Source organism: Anser cygnoides, chromosome 4, assembly GCF_040182565.1.
Source record: "Anser cygnoides isolate HZ-2024a breed goose chromosome 4, Taihu_goose_T2T_genome, whole genome shotgun sequence".
In the NCBI taxonomy this organism is placed as follows: domain Eukaryota; kingdom Metazoa; phylum Chordata; class Aves; order Anseriformes; family Anatidae; genus Anser; species Anser cygnoides.
In genome coordinates, this window is record NC_089876.1 from 3,532,726 (window position 1) to 3,539,526 (window position 6,801).

Sequence of the window (6,801 nt, forward strand, 5' to 3'; positions counted from 1 at the left end):
GAATGAAGTGTGAGTGGAATTAATACCAAATGCATACTTCTTTTAAGAATGGGTCTTAAGACCAGCAAAATGGCAACAGGACACTGCAGTTGTCAGAGTATAAACCATACCTTCACATGATTTGCTCAATAAAACTGAATAATCTGAGACTTCCATAGCAGTGCTCTTCCTTACTGATAGCCATTGCCAATGTTTTCTTGTTAGAAACTGCAGATCAATTGCCGGATGACTAGTGACACTAGGTCTCCTTATATGACCCCAGTTTTACCAGGGACTACTGTATTCTCCTCTCACCGTTCTATATCAGTCATAACATTTTGATAGGCATTTTCAATGAAGACGATCATGTGTTGGTCAAAAGCTTTGCCTTCCATCACCCAGGAGAAACATTCATACATTACTAAGTCAAAAAAACAACACAAACAATAACTTTTTTTTTTTTTTTTTAATTGGCATGGTGCACATTGAGCCGCAGGATCCTTATTTTCTGAGCAGCTGGAAAGCAGTATAATCCCTCTTTGTTAAAAGTTAATGGGGCATGTCTTTGTCACCCTAACAGAAAAGTATGCATGTAACTATTTGCAGCATTATCTATCTAGTGGTGATTGGCCTCCAGTTATTAATACATTTTAGGTTTTCAGTGTCCTTTGTCTTGAGGATTAGCACCCTTTAAAGCTGTTTGGAGTCATGGCTGGGATCAGCACATATCGAATAAATGTGCTAACACAGCCCTTAGGATCCTCTTAAGACAGATTTTTAAAGATGACTGTCCTGAACTTTTGTCCATTTCTCCTGTTATTTGCTGTAATTATGGCTTTGAGTGCTGAATTACCAACTACATTGCCACTTGAAAATGAGTCTAGGCCTTGAAATGTTATTGCTTGCTCTGACTTTCTGTGATATCTCATAAATTTCTTCATCTGATACAGAAGAAACCACTTGCAGAAACGTTGATATTTTCTGTCCTTTTTTTTTTTTTTGATTTAATCTCAATGGATAAAAGTCCAATTTTGATTTTTTCTACCTCTTTTCAGAGTAACTTCTTGAAGAAAATCAGATCAGACGTCAATAGATGTGCTTATGATTAGAGGATTAGTTGCTGGACATCTGAACATTCATGTGCTGAAGAAAATTACAGTGCTTTCTTGTGTGATTTTATTAGAAAAGTATGGTTGAGTCTTCAGAAAACATTTATCTTGAAGTCCCTCTTTGCCCTGTGGTATTGGGAAGTGCACACCCTCTTTGGGTTCTGGTTCATTCATGTGCCCTCCATTGAGAGAGCTCTTTGCAACATTCAGCTTGAACATGATGAATTTAGTTTGAATAGTCCCTTACATTTAGGGATGTGGCAGAGGAAGGTATGTTGTTTTTTATCAGTTATCCCACATAATATATATATATATATATTTTTTTTTTTTTGAGTGGCCAAAGAAATTCTAGGCATATTGGATGAGCTGGATTATTATTGGAGAGTATCACCAAGTGAATATTTGGTCTCCATGGCGGGGATTGAGCAGTAATCTAATTGGAGAAGGATATATCTCCATGTATAAATAAGCCACACATTCAATCAAACTAGATATGGCTTTATGTCCAAGTAACTCACCTGATCCTTCAGCTGAAAGGATCTCCATACTTATCAAGGGTTTAGGTCCCTGTGTAAAAAGGTACTGTCAAATATTGTCAATTTTAGGTTTAGAAGGAAGTTTAAGGAGATAGATACATTTTTGTTTGAAGACACTGGAAAAAAAGTTTGTCTCAGAGGCCTCGCTGTCTCTGTACAAATCTGACTAGATGCTGCTGGTGACACTGGCAAAGCATTCTTTCTTAAAGGATGTTTTTTGAACCATTATTTGAATTCAGAATTCTTTGCTTGATTCCAAACAGCTGTTAAGGCCATTCGCTGTGGAAGAAGAGTTATTCTTCATCTACGGAAAGATTTCGTACAGCTCCCATGCATAATACAGATTTAATTAAAGTATATACTATTCACCTGTGCTTGCAACTTAACAGTGGCATGCTATTGAGGTGCTTTAATGTTATTTATGTTTAAAATGAATCTTAGACACCATCTTGCTGGGCAGTATATGAATTCACACGTATATGACGGTCCTTGTCCCAGAAAGCTTACACAAGACAAAACAGAACATGAAAGGATCAACAGGAACAGCATAAGAAAATTTATACTTTTGCTGTAATAAAATATAGCAATTGCCATGCAGCAATGGACTCACCCTGTTGAGCTTGTTTCCTTCCGTAGGCATTTTGAGAGCTGGATTTAAAGGACAGCAAGGTGACTGCATGGATATTTACTGAGTTCTTCCCACTCTTGAGGGCAGTGTGGGAGAAAGCATGACAATTGCTGGGAATTTTGAAGAACAGAGCTGCAAGAGGGCAGCCAACCCTTGAAGCCAATCCCACCTATGACTAATCAGCTGTGACTCACTTTGGTTTCTTTCATTAAGTCTTTTCAACATCCTAGGAAACATACAGGCAATGTATGGGTATGATTAAGTCAGAGCAATCCACAGGCTTACAGGATATTACAAGAAATAACACCGTTAATTCTCCTGTGTACTCATATACAGAAATAGCAAAGGAAGATGAATAATTTCAAAAGCTGCACAACCCTTTGTATAATGGCATCATGTCACCTCAAAAGAGCTCTGGTATCCTAGCACAAAACTTTCTGCTCAGTGCAAACATTTTCTGGTGACTCTCAGACTGTGCAATGCTTGTTGTTGGCATTACTATTCATAAATCATCCACTAGATCTGAAAGCAAGGAATGAAGGAAGCACAGCCCTGTGAATACAGAGAATGTCCAGTTTTGCCCAGTAAGTTTGACCAATGGCTGTTTTTTTCCTGCCTACTTTCTACAGAATCTCTTTTGAAAGTGCGCCTAATAATTGCTATTTTTTTGTCTAATTTCCATAGCTTTAGTCTATCTCATGCTGTAAATTCAGGCTTCAGTTTCTTTAGCATATAGAATAAGACATATTGTATGAGAAAATAAAGTCCCTTGCCACTGTACACACACATCCCTCCTCCAATAACTTCATCAATTTCTTCAGAGTTCACTTTAGCGGTGGAAAATTAAACACGTTAAAAGTACATCAAACTCTTTGACAAGTGCTTTTCAGAAGATGTGGGACACTTGCCAACTTTCACAGCTTTGTACAACGTGCCATCTCCAGCGTCTTTTCCTAGTTGCCTCTCTGTTTTCCCACACAGAAGACTAGCTCCAATTCTGAGCCAATGCTGCGGGCTCTGTAGACCACGCAGGGGAAGGTCAGCCTATGTTCCTCACCTCATTTGGCAATTTGTTTTCTGAAGGCTAAGCCTGGTCCCTGAGGCACTCCCATTACTCTTCAGGCAGTAATTGAGTTTCTGAGGTTCTTTGACGTTGTGATCGTAATTAAAATGTCAAAAGAAAAGCCATGCAGCCCAAGAGGGGAAAAACCCTGTTACTGCCAGCTTGAAGCTACTACCGGTCTTTAGATATGTGAAGGTGCTGTGCACACCTGCTGGTGGCTGGATCTCAATAACCTCACAAGAGCCAGTCTATACAGGACTCAACAAATATCCTCCTGCCTGATGCCTGCACATGCTGATCACTCTTCAGAAACACTGCTTCTGGGAGGAAAGAGTCAAGCTCCTAGAGAAATGTTTTTCCTAACAGCTGAACGTTCATCCCTTTTCATCTGCAGAGCCAGCTGTTCACTCTGCCAAGGAGGGACTTTTGAAACCAAACCTTGTAGTGAAGAAAGTAGAGTTGGTGTACCTAATAAATTTGGATATATTCTACCAAAGGGGAACTACCAATCTCACTACTTTCTCTTCACCAGCTTCCCCTTTCCAGTATGTGAGACTTCTTTGTGTAGGAAGTGAGAAAAATCTCACATCAAGATGTTTCCCTAGGACTCCCAGAGTTATTTTTCACATCCATACTCCTGAAAGTTGATTAAATCAAGCTCGTCCTTATTTCTTTGTTTGCTTTTGGATGTTCCTTTAGTACTGGATAAAGGATCAGGCCTAAGATGGGGCTTTCAAAAAGATGCAATGTGGGCTCTGCCTTAGAATCACAGAACAATTTGGGTTGGAAGGGACTTTTTAAAGATCTGGTTGAATCCCGCTGCCATGGATCAGGTTGCTCAAAGCCCCATCCCACCTGACTTTGAACACTTCCAATGATGGGGCATCCACAACTACTTTGGACAACCTGTTCCTGTGTCTCACCACCCTTATACTAAATAATTTGTTCCTTATTTCAGATATAAATCTACTCTTTTTCAGTTTAAAACTGTTGGCCATTGCCATCCCACTACAGGCCCTGGTAAAAAGTCCTCATCCATCTTTCATATAAGACCCTTTTATAAATTGAAAGGCCACTATAACGACTCTCTAAAGCTTTCTCTTCTCCAGACTGAACAACCCCAACTCTCTCATCCTTTCCTCATAGGAGAGGTGTTCCAGCCCTCCAGTTATTTTTGTGGCCCCGCTCCGGACCTGCTCTAAGAAGTCCATGTACTTAATGTGCTTGGGGCCTTGATACTCCAGCTGGGGACTCATGACAGTGGGGAGAATCACCTCCCTCAACCTGCTGGCTGCACTTCTTTTTATGTGGACCAGAATATAATTGGCTTTTTGGGCTGCAAGTACGCATTGCCTGTTCATATCCAATTTTTCATCCACCAGTATTCCTAAATCCTTCTCTGCAGGGCTGCTCTCAACCAATTCATCACCCAGTCTGTATTTATATCAGGGATTGCCCCAGTCCAGGTGCAAGGCCTTACACTTGGATTTATCAGCCTACATGAGGTTCATGTGGCCCCTTCATAAAGGAGAAGAAAAGTAATATATCCTTGACTGTAGCAGAAATTTGAATTACTGAGCAAGATTTTTTGGGGAAAGGAAGGACATAATTTTGTAACCTACAGTTTGCTATGAAAAAAATATTCAGTTGCATATGTTTAATGAATAAAATGTGTAGTTCAATTGTATTCTAAAGTTATTTGAAGTACCCATGCAAATATGGCCCTAGAAATGTATTGGTTTAGGAGTTTCAAGGACGTATTTTTTATTATTTTTTTTTTCATCATGGATGTACACAGTGCTCCAAACTCCTGTTTAGATTCAGAGAAGTGAAAAGTTGTCTTGCATCCTCTTTATGAGTCAATCAGATTTACTTGGGAATCTTCATTGTTTGCTGAAATACTACTGATGTCCGACTCCACTTAAAAGGCAGTCAGCTAATATATCTTTTCACTAGGGTAAGTAATTGTCATCCTCAAGACATTCCTAGCTCATTTTATACTTCTGTTGTGAATCTTCTTTCAAAAACAAACAAACAAACCACAAACAAACAAAACCCTGAAGGAGAGATGCAAAATGACACTGTTAAATTAATTTTCTTGGATTAAAACATCTAGTTGGGTTTTAATCAAATGATGACATGTAATATGTCTTTGGAAAACATAGGTTTCTCTAGTACTGAGGAAAAAAGATGTGATTTTTTTTTTTAGTCTAGAGAAATTGGGATTGAGAAGATCATCAGTAAATGTGTGACTATGCTGCCATCACACTAACTTTCTGGCCACAGATGCCAAGGACTAGAAACAACCCACAGATTTGTTCAGACGTCTGAGACATCAAAGTGCCTAATCAGTGTTTGATAGAACTGCCTATCTTACTGTCATTTGTTAGAAATGTCTATAAAATGAGAAATGTCACCATCTTGCATGGTTGTAGTGGAGAACAACTCTTCAGTGTCAGAACAGACGACTGAAGAGACAACTGCTGATTAAAAGGTTTTGTTAAAACAGTATTTGTGACACCATTTCATTAACTGAAATATAAGTCAGCTGAGGAAACGCGTAGGTGTCTTGAAGCATCTGCAAATTGAGTTCCAAGCCTTGTAGAGCTAGTTCCTGACTCTCTAGGACCAAGTGCCTATTGCTTTCTTGGAGATGTTTGGATCTGACTTATCTACTTTGCTGATAATGCTATAGAAACGCTAGTTTACATTTCAGAAACTGCATACTGTGGAGCATAGACAGTCTGTACAGTCTCCCGAACCTTCCGTGTCAAGTTAGAAACAAGGAATAACAAGACATTATTATCTTTCATTACATGCTACTACTCAGTGTACACTCAGACCTAGGTCACCTTGCTATTAATTTCTTACAATCAGGTTTGATCAGTTAACATGCGAAAAACTTGGCAAAGATAGTGGAGCAAGATGATAATCTTTTCTTCTTCCATTTCTACTTATCCAATATAATGGGAAAATACTAACCAGAGAAGGCAGAAGAGCAGATTTTTGAAAACTTCTGTAGTCAGTGAAATACCTACTAGACCGATTTTTATTTATTTTTTTCTTTGCACCCTTTGCACTGTCTAGGAAATACATACTTGTATAGTTCTCTGAGATGTTCTATTTTGCCACCTGTCCTCCTGCTAAAGGGGGAAAATCAGTAGAAAGACATGGGCACCACCACCACTTCCCTGTTAGAATAGCTGCTTGATAAGGGCAGAGATGGTTTAACTGGAAGACAGAAATTGTATTAACAGCCCCCAAGGTCACCATCCAAAACAGTTCTTTTGTTCATGTAAGGATCTTTTTTTGCCACTGAGAGAAGCTCCACAGATGGGGAAGGAATGTTTCCTTAGAATAAAGGAACTTTAAGCTTCATCTCTGGAAGAAAAGGCTTTTCTTTACAAGTGACCAGAAAATTCAAATATTAAAAAAGTGCGTCCCCTTCTCAGTAGAGTCACGAGTGCCTTATCCTTTCTCTCCACC